Here is a 13,950-nt window from a genome sequence, read left to right as displayed (position 1 = left end):
GGTTAAGAACAGTTTCAGGTTAAGAACGGACCTCCAGAACGAATTAAGTACTTAACCTGAGGTACCACTGTATAGTGGAATTTCCCAGCCTAGCTGGTGAAACAAGGAAGATTTACTAACAAATCCTTTAAAATAATAATAATAATAATAATAATAATAATAATAATAATTTTTATTGAAATTTTCAACTATACATTTTCTGCCATTAAATATCCATCATTATAATAAAGCATTCATCAACTTCTCTTCTACTCCTTCCATGGTTCTTTTAATTTTCTCAGTATTACTACATAGTCTATTACAAGCAATTAATTCCCCCCATTTTATATTTTTTCATTTTACTTTATGCTGTTGAATTTACCTTAATCCTGCTAGCATTTTCACTTGTTTACAGTTATTTTCCAAACATTCCACAAAATCTTTCCATGTCTCTTTGTAGACTCAATATTCTTGCTCTCTTATTTTCCTGGTTAGGCCTGCTAATTCTGCATATTCTATCATTTTAAGTTGCTATTCTTCTTAGGGACCTCTCCCACTCTCCATTTTTGGGTTAACAAAATCTGAGCTGCTGTGGTTGCGTACATAAATATTTTCTTCTGACTTCTGGGTACCTCCATCTGCATCATTTTCAAAAGGAATGCCTCTGGGTTTTTTGGGTGGGGGGGGTGTTCTTTTAAACAGTTTTCCCATCTTATTATATATCATTTCCCAGTAATTAACTATTCTGAATGACCATCACATATGAAAAAACGTTCCTTTACATTTATCTTTACATTTCCAACACATACCAGATTCAGATTTCAACATCTTTGCTAACTTTCTTGGACTTAAATACTATCTATGTATCATTTTCATATAATTGTATTTCTATGTGTAGCATGCAGTAAATTTTAAATCCTTCTTCCATTATCTCTCCTAGATTTACTAGCAAATCCTAGCTTTCTCATGAACTATATTTAAAACAATATATTTTAGATTCCCTTGTTAAACTAAGAACTGAAAATGGAAAATCTGGTGCCAGAGCAGGGAAGCCTGCAAGTGACATATGGGGTTCTTGGGTGGCTGTCCTGATCCCAGCCACTGGACAGGGCTCAACTCCTGCCTGACGTCTGCTCTGGGCTTGCCTGGAGACAGTGTCTTCAGGTGAGTCTGCTGGGGCTCACTACAATAGGAGCGTCCCCATTTAAAGGCATTTTGGGCTCTTTCAAACTTGAGTAACACCCTGTATTATAACACCCTGAAGTTACAGTCTATTTCCTTTGTAAACCATGGGTGATATTCAACATGGGGGGGGGCATAGTTGAATACATGAGGGGAACATAGTTGAATACAACCACATGTCATTTTATTTTAATAAAATAAAATAAAATCACATTCTGCCCCTCCAATTTTCACTGGAATTGCAGCATATGAGGGAGTGAGGCTTAGCTCTTCCCTTTCCAGCCACAAATCAGTTCTCTATGTGTCTAAGTGCAGGGATGGGCGTTGCCAAGGCAAAAATGGGCATTGCCATCCCACATTCACTCTTATACACACAGCACACATACATCCGTGTACACTCCCCAGTGTGCTGGAAAAAAGCCCTGAATTTGGCTCTCATTAGGAGCCTTCAGTAATCAAGCCTGCTCTTGTTTGCCTGGCCCCATTGCTATACCCCACCTGGGCTCTGATTCTTGCTATGCCTCCTGGGCTCTGATTCTTGCTAAAGCTGGTAGAGTCTTGAGAAATGGTGATGACAACATCACAATAATTGGCAAATTATTTCTCCCTAGTTCAGATCAACCAGTGATGTTCCCCTGGCTTAGCTTGCTTGTTGCCATACAAGGCAGAGGGTGCCATTCATCTTGGTGTACCAGACATTTCGCAGGCCCATCCCCGCACTTTCAGAGCATCTGGTACAGTCTTGCTTCTGCCATCAAAGAGTATAGATAGCACATCAGCACAGGGTTAGCTGATGTGCTATCTATACTCTGGGCTTGAGTACAAGAGACTTGCCTTTCCAGTAATTATGAGCAAAGGATTCCATTGCTTTCAAAAGGAGGACATCATTGGACAAAGGAGCTAGAAGTTATGTTAAAAAAATGTAATGCAGTCAGAAGGTAACTTCGTTTTTTTAGTTCTTGAGAGTGATGAAAAGATGAAGCTTTTTATGGAGGAGGAATTCAAAGACAGATAAACTGAGTCGGTAAGTCATCCCTCTTCATGAAGCACAAAGGTTTTTCTACTGCATCTCATTGGGACATTCTATCACCGCCCTGCCATTAAGTGTTTGGCAGGCAGGGGGGAGTGGGGTGAACTTCCCTGTCAAGTAACTAAATCTGCAAAAAGTGAGTCTCATCACCATTCATCAGGGTAGAGAAAATGAAAGAGCAACAGAGGCAGAAAGATCTGAACTTTTGCCCATTTCCCACATAAAGGGCTTCTGTGTTTTCCAATGGAGAGAGTGAGCTCGGCATATAGTCATATCAAGCTGCCAGAAATGTGATACAGTAGTCATGTCTGCAGGCCAAAAGCCACAGATACCACAGTTTAACTATGTGCCCTGTGAATAAGTACTTCATTTTGTCTGTCCCAAATCTCCCAACATTCAGCTTCATAGGATGCAAGGCCATCCCCAGGTTTTGGGGAATGGAGGCACGGGGCTTTGGGAAGGAGGTGTGAGGCTCTGGCAGAGTCCTAGAGCCCTCCCACCATAGGTGCCAACTCCCTGGGGCCCTGGGTGCCCAAGCATCCACAAAATTCCCCATGAAGAGGCCTGGCACCCACAAATTTCGGTGCCAGCACCATGCACGCTGTATGGTACCCATGGTTCTGGGCACCCACGGCCGCAGAGCCAAGCTGGCAGTCCTGCCTCCCACCTCCTTCTCAAAGCTGGGAACATGCTAACTAGGCTTTAGGAAGGAAGAGGGAGGACTCTAGGGCTCTGTCACAGCCTCCTACCTCCTTCCTAAGCACCTTGCTTACTGGGCTTTGCTGACACAGCCCTCGGTCCACCCCTGCACCCAAGGGCCTCACTACTTTTACCTCATCAACAGTTTCCCCCTGATGACAAGCATTTGCCTAGGAGCACTGATCCCCTTGCCTCTCCTTCTGCCTCCATTGTTTCTCAGCCTTCCATATGAAGGGCAGGGGAGGAATCTAAACATAATGTTTGATTGTTTTTACTAATAATTTTAATGTTTTATTATTTTGTAAACTGCACTGAGATTTTATAATTTTAATGAAATAAATCAATAAACCTACAGCAAGTTTTGAGTCACTTTGGGTGAGCCCTGTTAGAAATTGCTCCATCCTGTTGCCCTTCCAGAAGTGTTTCCTGTGCTCTGTTCATGCCTTCTTGTTCTGCTCTGATAAGCTGGAGCATGGACAGAGCTAGCTCAGACTCCTGTACCATCCCTTCTAGCAAGCATACCCATTTGCACTTGCTGCAGGTGTAGTTCTGGGCATCCTCAGCCTTCACCTCAGGGATACAGGACTGAGGCACATGCACTCCAGGTCTGGATTCAAGGCCAGAGCCTGGATTCCTATTCCCAACAAGACTACAGCTTTCTGAGCTACAGTTTAATGATTATTGCTTTAAGATAACATAACCCACCAGTCCAATACGAACAGAACCTCTTTTGAGGGCTGGGTAGAAAGGCTCCAGCTTTCTGCACACTGGAGTAACATGAACCTGTGTTCATTTCCAGAGTCTACGTTTCCAAACTCAGACTGGTTTTTCACTAGTTTGTAACTGAATATTAGAATGAAAACATAGTTTCCTTTAAGGGCATCAGTCAAGATAAGATTAAACACAACTTACATTTCAAAAATGCAGGAGAACAAAGCAGAATTAAAATGAGGTTTGGAACAAAAGAAAATGATAAATAACTCTCTCAAATTTGCATGTGGGTGGATGATGGCCAGAGGCATCTAACTTCCACCTCCTCCTTTAAAGGGGAAATAATAATCCCTTCTGAAAGCAAATAAATACCTTGGTGAAAGTCAGGCTTAGGCATGTACACACTGACCCAGACAAAGGTTTTGTGCAAAATTATGCTGCAACCAGTTACTCTCTCTTGTTAAGCAAAGCCGGATGTTAGTAAAGTGCTAGAGAAATTGGGGAAATGTCTGGAGGGGGAAAAAACTTATTAAGGTTTTTAAAAAGAAAGATTAAAAAAAGAAGGAAGGAAGTAGTGCTGTGGTTTGAATTAAAACTATTGTATCTCCTGTTGCCTCTAAACTGTTCCTGCTCTGCTAATACCTAAGGTACAACTGTGCATTAGAAATGAAGCGAGCCAGGAACAAATAATAATTACTACAAAGTAACACACGGGTGGTGCTGTGGTCTAATGCATTTTAATGTTTTAATGTTGTATTTCAATCTTTTTAAAGTTGTGTTTCAATCAACTTGTTTTTATTATCAGTTGTTAGCCGCCCTGAGCCCGGTCTTGGCTGGGGAGGGCGGGGTATAAATAAAATTTATTATTATTATTATTATAGGGCTTGCCAATCAGAAGGTCAGTGGTTCGAATCCTCGCGACGGGGTGAGCCCCCGTTGCTCAGTCCCAGCTCCTGCCAACCTAGCAGCTCAAAGACACATCAAGTGCAAGTAGATAAATAGGTACTGCTCCAGCAGGAAGGTAAACGGCATTTCCGTGCGCTGCTCTGGTTTGCCAGAAGCAGCTTGGTCATGGTGGCCACATGACCCGGAAGCTGTACGCCGGCTCCCTCGGCCAATAAAGCGAGATGAGTGCTTAACCCCAGAGTCGTCTGCGACTGGACCTAACCATCAGGGGTCCTTAACCTTTAACATTATTATCAAAACCATTAGGACACTGTTCGCTCATTGTAAAGGATTTCTCCTATTTCCTGCAGTCTGTTTGCTACACCGCTGCATTTTGCCTATGAATCTGGGAGTGAAGGACAGATGTTTCTCCTCTCCACTAAATCCCCCCCCCCCAGTCTGGTGTGGCATTTCCCTCCTTGCCAAAAGCAGCGCAGAAGCACTCCTTGTATATATGGATTTAGGCCTTTGGTATGAACATGCCACATAGAAAATGCTTTCTGCTTTAGTCATACCTGCATTTTTAAATATTTGAGTGATTAGATTCCTTAATTTTATTTGAAAATGGAGATTTAAATCCCCCTGCTGAGCTCTTTTTCTTTCAGCCTTTGACATCATGTAACTATAGCTGCAGCACATATTCCTCTTCCTCAGTAGCAGTCTATTGTTTATTGTTTGCCATAGTGCAAAAGTAATTTGTGCTTCTAAGGTCACCTTCAGTTTGTCACTATTCTGAGGGAGGGAGCCAGTTGTTTATCAGAAATGTAGATTTGCACAATTAAAGTGAATTACAGTGTTCTAGCACAACAAAGCTACTTAAAACAACAACAGACATTTGTGGTAAAGAAATGTGTGTGATAACTATCTACAGACAGGACGTCATATAATATCCGTGCAAACAAATTGGAACAACTGAAGAGCAGATCTTTGATGATAGACAGCTCTGTAAATTTTGGTTCTCTCATTTTTCTGATCTCAAATTCAGTTCTCCACATTTCAGAAGCAATTTGAAGATTTTTTTTTTAAGATCCCCATTAAAATTCATTGGCATTTTAATGTGATTTTTTCCTAATAACCACATTTTGTATGTGATTCTCCCTAATATAATGCATTTTGTATGTTATTTTCACCAATATATTAATCTTTATTAACTTGCATGCACACTTCCTCCTGATACATGTTTGGTTGACAAACTGCATCATAAAATTTGGATAAGTGCGAGTTTTGAAGGGTGGCTGTGTTTTGGTTCTCACATTGTTTCAGAAAATACAGAGTTGGTTAATTCACCTGCAAATGTCAACTGAATCAATTTTCTCCCCCAGCTGCTAACAACTTAAATGCAACTTTGTGCAGCAAATCAGGATGGATGAGCAATGAGCAGGTGGTCTAGGAGCCCCTAATGAAGGGCTGGGGCTCGCATTATGCTCATCTCCAAGAGTGTCCCCCCTGCTCTTGCCCCCCCCCCCCCGGCACTGACATTCTGTCGCCTCTTGCCTCTGAAAATGGAAGCTTCATTTAGCAATGGTGGCCAGACACAGACAGACAAATCAGCCATGAATCTAGGGCCATTGCCCCATCTGGTGACAGTGAGCTCAATAAGTTAATGACATGTTTTATGAAGCGCTTCTTTGTGTCTGTTCTGAATCAACTGTCACACAATTTCATTTGGTGACCAAGAGTTCTAGTAAGGAACTGAATCGATCTCCCTGCAACATGCATTATCATTAAAAGCTTTGTCACTTCTCCTCTTTAAATGTCTCTCTAAACTAAAAAGTCCCAGACATTGGAGCCTTTCCTCATAGAGAAGGCATATGTTGGTTGCTCTTTTCACCTTTTTCCAGCTCAACAACCTCTTGTTTGCAGTGAGGCAGCCAGAACTGCATCAAGTATTCCAGACATCACTACATAGTAGATTTCTCTTGGGATTATGATCCTGCCTGTCTAATTCTGTCACAGAATTCCTATTTAAAGAAAAACAAGTGGGCATACAGTGGTACCTCGGGTTACAAACACTTTGGGTTACAGACTCAGTTAACCCGGAAGTAGTACCTTGGGTTAAGAACTTTACCTCAGGATGAGAACAGAAATCGCGCACCTAGCTAATGGTACCTCAGGTTAAGAATGGTTTCAGCTTAAGAACGGACGTCTGGAACGAATTAAGTTCATAACCAGAGGTACCACTGTATGGGTTAAAGAATGAAAATAAATAAATCTGTATGAACCACCTGACATTAGCAACAAAGGCAAATTCCATGCTAGGGAAAGTTTTCAATTAGCAACAATCATGCCTCAGATTACTGCCATTGTACATTATTCTGTCATTTATACGCCCACTTATTTTAATTAAAATTCTAAATGGTTTGCATGAGATCATTGGTTTATCTATTGCCTAATCTGACTGGCAACCACACTTTAAGATCTCAGGATTAAATCTTTCCTGCCAACTATGGTTAGAATTGTGTACAGTGGTACCTTGGTTTGCAACTGTTTTGGATTACAACCATTCTGGATTACAAACACGTCAACGTGCATGTCCCTTTTTTGGGATTACAACCCATGGGGGGGGGAGGCCCCATTGGCGAAAGTGCGCCTTGGGTTACAACCTGTTTTGGTTTACAACCGGATCTCCGGAATGGGTTATGGTTGTAAACCAAGGTACCACTGTAGTACCTTTCATGAACTGTAGAGTTAAATGGGAAGAAGCTGTGTATGTGCAAAACTTGTAAAGATGATTGTCTTCATCGAATGCAGCCGTGTCTGTGACTTCCCTTTGTTCAAAAGCATATGAACTGAGAGTTACTCAAGCGGATGCCAGCTGAAAAGGGAATACAAAGCACTTACTCAGGCATAGCCTGAGTGGGAAGAAGCACCATGGACAAAGACTTTCTACCCTTAAGTATTTTATTGTATTTTTAATATTTTAATATTTTGTTGGAAGCCACCCAGTGTGGCTGGGGAAACCCAGCCAGATGGGCAGAGTATTATTATTATTATTAATTGATAATAATTGATAGTTGTGAGAATGCAGCTCTTTGCTGCAGTTCTCACAGATAGCTTCAGCATCCTAAGCTAAAGGATGCCCAAGGCAGAGGAACATTTAAGACGACGAGCCAACAGCTCCAGGGAAATTATTGCACTGCTAACCATCCAAAGAGCATGAAACGGATTGGCAGTACCAATGGAAGCACCCCATTATTTTCCTTCATACAGACCACTTCATTAAACTTCCTTCAACAGTGGGGGACCACCTTTAAGGCTAGTGCAGTCTCCATGCCAAATTAGTCCATAGACATTGGTGAAGCTGCCAAGGAGGGAGAAGTCATGCTTGTGTTCATAATGTAGATATTTGCCACCCACTGAGAACCAGACTGAGAAGCCATCCATTCATGGATTTATTCTATTTATTTTATTACATCATATCAGGTAAAGTTCCTTCCTGAATCCTTGTGCTGCGGCTGAAAATACCTCCAAGCAAAAACTTTCAGATTTAAGTGGTCTTTCCATTAGTCAGAATCTCACTCCTCCTGTTTCTCCAAAATCTCATGGTGAACATGGTAACAGCTTTCTTATTATAGGCTCAATAAATGTATCAGAGCCTAAATTTAGAATTACAAATGGTGTTGGCTTAGATTGATTCTATGATCTAAACTGGTGTCCGATACTATAGCTCAGTGGTAGAGAGCATCTCTGCAGACCCACTCTGGTTCAGCCTTTGCCATCTGTAGTTTTCTATTTATTTATTTATTTATTTATTTATTTATTTATTTATTTCATGCTCTTTATTGCAGCTTGTATAAACAGTGACTGAATCCCCCCCCCCCAAAAAAAAACACCCTCTGCCTTTATATACATTATTTACACAATGGGTAGTTGAAACAAATTAGAGAAGCACAGTTGGAAAAGATCTCTGACTGACAGCTGGCAGCACAGACCCAGAACTCAGGTAGTAGAGACCAATGGCTTGACTTCATGTGCTGATAGCATGAGAGCAGGAAGGCCTCAAGAAAAGCAAGGAACACGGGGAAGAAGAGATCACAGAGCCCTCCAGCACAGAGGACCCTGGAGGAACATGACTCCCTGCCCCTGCTGTCTTCAAGAGCCAGGAGGAAGATTATGAGGGCAGAACAGCTGGGGCAGCCTGTACAAAGGAGCACCAGATGAAGAGTTAAGAGCCAGGGCAGCACCTGAAACCAATGGAGCTGAGACCCAGCTGGTGAGTCTCTGCCCAGCAACTAAAGACTATATAAGAGGAGAGCCATCGGTATAGGTGCAATTTATTCAGAACAAAAGGCAAAATTAATTGTGAACAATGTGATGACAGAAGAGTTTAAGATTGAAAAAGGGACACGACAAGGTTGCCCAATTTCTCCATTGCTTTTTATATTGGTCCTCGAGGTTTTGTTAAACATGATTAGAAAGGACCAAGAGGTCAAAGGTATACAAGTGGGAGCTAAACAGTACAAATTGAAAGCATTTGCTGATGATTTAGTATTGACTCTACAGGAGCCAGAACCTAGTACTAAAAGGGTATTGGAACTGATACAAGAATTTGGACAGGTTGCAGGTTTCAAGTTGAATAAGATGAAAACCAAGGTTTTAGAGAAAAATTTAACTATGAATGAGAGAGAGAAGTTTCAGGAGGAGACAGGACTAACATTGGTTAAAAAAGTGAAATACTTAGGGGTTAACATGACTACTAAAAATGTGAATTTATTCAAGGATAATTATGAAAAATGTTGGACTGAAGTGAAAAAGGATTTAGAAGTATGGACAAATTTGAAGTTATCATTGTTAGGCCGAATTGCTGTGATAAAAATGAATGTGCTGCCAAGGATGTTATTTTTGTTCCAAACATTGCAAATTTTGGATAAGATGGATTGTTTCAAGAAGTGGCAGAAGGATATTTCTAGATTTGTTTGGCAGGGCAAGAAGCCTCGAATAAAATTTAAGATATTAATGGATGCCAAAGAAAGAGGTGGATTTGCCCTGCCAGACCTCAAACTTTATTATGAATCAGCTGCTTTTTGCTGGTTGAGAGAATGGCTGCTTCTTGAAAATACTGAAATGTTGGATTTAGAAGGTTTTAACAATGTATTTGGTTGGCATGCATATTTGTGGTACAATAAGGTAAAAGTACATAAAGCATTTAAAAATCATATTGTTAAAAAAGCATTGTTTAATGTTTGGATAAGATATAAGGATTTGCTAGAAAAGAAAACCCCAAGATGGTTGTCACCAATGGAAGCGAAGGCACAGAAAAAACTCAATATGGAGGCCAAATGGCCGAAATATTGGGAAATTCTGGTGCAAGATGGAGACAGAATAAAATTGCAGAGCTTTGAAAAATTGAAAAATAAAGTGCGAGATTGGCTCCATTATTATCAAATAATGGAGGCATACAAATTGGACAAAAAAGTTGGTTTCCAGGTAGAAAAATCAGAATTGGAAACAGAATTGTTAGATCCAAAAAACAAGAATTTGTCAAGAATGTATAACTTGCTGTTGAAATGGAACACTCAGGATGAAACGGTGAAATCAGCTATGATTAAATGGGCACAAGATGTAGGACATAACATAATGATGGCTGACTGGGAACAGTTATGGACCACAGGTATGAAATTTACGGCATGTAATGGCCTAAGAGAAAATTTAATGAAAATGATTTATAGGTGGTACATGACACTAGTTAAGCTTGAAAAAATCTACCATTTGCCCGATAATAAATGTTGGAAATGTAATGAGACTGAAGGTACATTCTTTCACCTTTGGTGGACGTGCCCAAGGATTAAGGCATTCTGGGAGATGATTTATAATGAAATGAAAAAGGTATTTAAATATACCTTCCTTAAGAAACCAGAGGCCTTTCTCCTGGGCATGGCCGGCCAATTGGTGTTAAAGAAGGATAGAACTTTTTTTATGTATGCAACAACAGCAGCAAGAATACTCATCGCGAAATATTGGAAGACACAAGATTTACCCACCAGGGAAGAATGGCAGATGAAGTTGATGGGGTTGGACTCGATGGCCCTTGTGGTCTCTTCCAACTCTATGATTCTATGATTCTATGATTCTATGACTATATGGAATTGGCGGAAATGACTGGCAGAATCCGAGACCAGGGAGAAGAGTCGGTGGAAGAAGACTGGAAAAAGTTTAAAGACTATTTACAGAAATACTGTAAAATTAATGAATGTTAGAAAAATGTTGGAATGAAGTTATATGGCTTTAGTAGAAATGTTATAAGGAATTAAGTATAAATAGATTAATAGAGCATTAAAGGGAAAAATAAGGTTAGAATGTGTTAAGACAATTATAGGATAGAAAACAGAGGAAGATGAAAAGGAATTGCTGAAACAATTAATAGAAGTGGAATACAAAAAGGGAGGTGTGAGGAGGTCGTGGAAATTAGTGAAAGAAAGATAAGATATTGAAATTGGACTGTGTTTTAAATGGTTTTTGTTTTGTTAGTTGTATGTTAGTGTTTTGTAGTGTTTTTTTGTATTGTATTGTATTGTTGTATGTTTTTTTCTTTTTTGGTTTTTTGTAGTGTTGTGTTCAATTTGCTGGAAAACTAATATATATATATATATATATATATTCTCACCTCTCACCTATATATTATATATATATTCTCACCTCTACGGGGAGGAAACCTTCCATGAAGATGACGAGTGAGACCTCGTCGAAACGTCGCCCAGACACCCCAACTCTTACACGGGAAGACACCCGAAGACACCAAAACCTGCATTCCTGTACCCGTGAAAATCTACGAAAGCAAATATATATATATATATATATATATATATATATATATACATATATATATATGAGGAGAGCCATCATTCCTGACACCTAGGAACCACCAGGGGTGGAGGACTGTAGTGTAGCTAGCCGGTGCAGAGGAGCCACCAGTCCTGGTGTTGAGACTGAGAACGCACCGGCATCGGCATGGCGCATGGGCTCCTGACCTCAGCACAGAGCACCCACAGGACACACTATCAGTGACCTCCATTCATGTGGTGCTATATAACAGGGATGGGGGAAACTCAACTCTGGAAACCAAATCCATCCCTACAATCCCTATCATCCCTGCCTCACTCCCCTGGGTGCATTTGCCTGCCTGTAATGAGTTCTTGAACTCTGATAATGCCTCTCACTTGTCTGGCCAGAGGGCAGAGGTGGGGGGGGGTGTACATACAAACTAGCCTACTGTAAAAGGTAAGATATACACCCATCACTTCACCCACGTATGTCTTTAGCTCCACCCACCACTGGCATGCCCAGGAGGCAATGTTGCCCTCTGCCTGCTATATAGGAAGTGAGGAGGATACAGCTGGAATGAGACCTGCAACTGCAGCAGTGGGATCAAGGATGAGCTGAGGAAAATGGTCATTGAAGGAGCAGGAGCAGAGCTAAGCATTGTAGAAGCTAAGCAGGGCCGGCCCATCCATGAGGCAAGGTGAGGTGACTGCCTCAGGTGGCAGCATCCACAGGGACAGGAGATCCCAAAGTTAATCTTTATTCTCTCGCCAACCCATTCCTGATTTAGATCTTCACTCATCCCCTCTTCCCCAGTGTGGGAAGTGGGGTGCAATTTTGTGGCTTGCCTTGGGTGTCAAAATGTCTTTGGCCAGCCCTGGAAACAAGCACTCAGTCCAGAAACAGAATGGAAAGAAACATGGTGCAGAACACAAGCACACAGAGAAAGAAACTAGAACAGGTTTAAAATGCAGGTACGAGATTTAGCAGGACAAACATCACAGGCATTCTGCCTCAAGCAAACTACCCAGGAAAGACTGGGAGGTCAGCAAGCCAAGATGTTGTTGCCTGTTGCATGGACAAGGGACTTTAGGGTTCCCTGAATGGAATCAGCAGTAGCCAATATTTTATCTCAAGGTGGAGTCATACAAAGTGGCAACAGTGGCAGAAATGGCAATTGCTTGCCAAATACAACATCCCTCACTCAAAAGGCAGGATGTAGCTACACTACTCACTTAAACTGATTTCTGTTCCCCAGGGCTCTGGGAACTGTAATTCTGCCAGTGGTGAATTCTTGGCATCCTCACTAAACTAGAAGCCACAAGTAGGAAGGTAAGCACTTAAACTTGCCACTGTTTGTCCTCCAAGGAATGGGTCCCTTCTTAAGGAATGTTTCCCTCTTCCTCAAGGTGACACCTCCTTTGCCAAGACTCTCATCCTTGACAGCATGGCATCCTTGGCATGCTACACAGGTATAATGTCTCCAAAGGACTCATCCACGACATCTCAGCCTCTCTTTACCTTATCCAGGTCCGCCACTTTGGCCTCAAGGGAACAAACTCATTCCCAGAGATATTTGTACATATGTCACTAGAAGGAAAACATACAGTCCTCAGTGGCTGAATAGCTAAGGAAAGTTGGATAATTTTTGATTCTAACATATACAATTAAAAGAAGATAATTTGAAGAAAAGTTTTGTACGAAATTGCTCTCTTTTTATTTTATATTGGAACTAAATAATCCAAACCATATCACGTATCTCAAATTGCTTCCTATATAAAAGATGCAAAAGAGAGAGGGAGACTTTTGTTAAAGAGCTACTGCAAGCACTCCCAGCCTCTGTAGTTATTAGCATCCCCCTGCCACACTATAGGCATTTCCAGAGGCAGAGCGCTTGGCTTGCCCTCCAGCCCACATGCCCTCCAGGTGCTTATGGCGTGGCTGCCAGCAAGTGAGAATGGTGTCTTAGTACTCTCTCTTTTCAGATCTATACTATTGACAGAGAAAATCCTTTGGCAAAGCCTTGAATGGAAAGAGCTTAACTCGTCAGATGTAAGCCACTCTGCCTAAACTAACAAGCTGTCAAATAGCGAACTTTTACTTATTAGCTTCACAAAGCAGAGCAAAACAGAATGACAACCGATAGCTTTTTGCCTACCAGGCCAACTCACAACATTGGAAGAGGACTGGCAGGCCAAATTTTGCTCTCACGTGGAACTGCTACACGAGAGCAGCTAGAAACTGATCCTCACCTTCCATATCCATCACCTGTGATTATGTGGTATGGGGAAAATGTGTTTTCTTAGTCAAGCCAGCCTCTCGTCTCAGTCCTAGTGCTCTGAAAGTGCTGCTTCTATTCAGTGTAGGTTGGTCCATTAGGATGAAATGGGCATTGTCCACCAGTGTCAGTCTGCCCTCCATCACACCCACCCACCCTTCTTTCTTACTTGCCTCCAGTCCAGGAGGTGTCAATACTGAACTCAGTAGGGAGAGGAAGGTGCAAAACTGGAGTTTTTTGGCTCTGTTATTGACTCTGGGTCCACCTGCTGTTGGCCTCTGGCGCCTCCTGCATTGCCACCCAATGGCCCCATCATTCCAGACAGATGGGGTATGCCAAATACTACAGCCAGGTTTTATGAGACACT

This window comes from Podarcis vaucheri (genome assembly GCF_965113315.1).
Source record: "Podarcis vaucheri genome assembly, chromosome: 5".
Classification (NCBI taxonomy): Eukaryota; Metazoa; Chordata; class Lepidosauria; order Squamata; family Lacertidae; genus Podarcis; species Podarcis vaucheri.
This window is presented reverse-complemented; position numbering follows the sequence as displayed.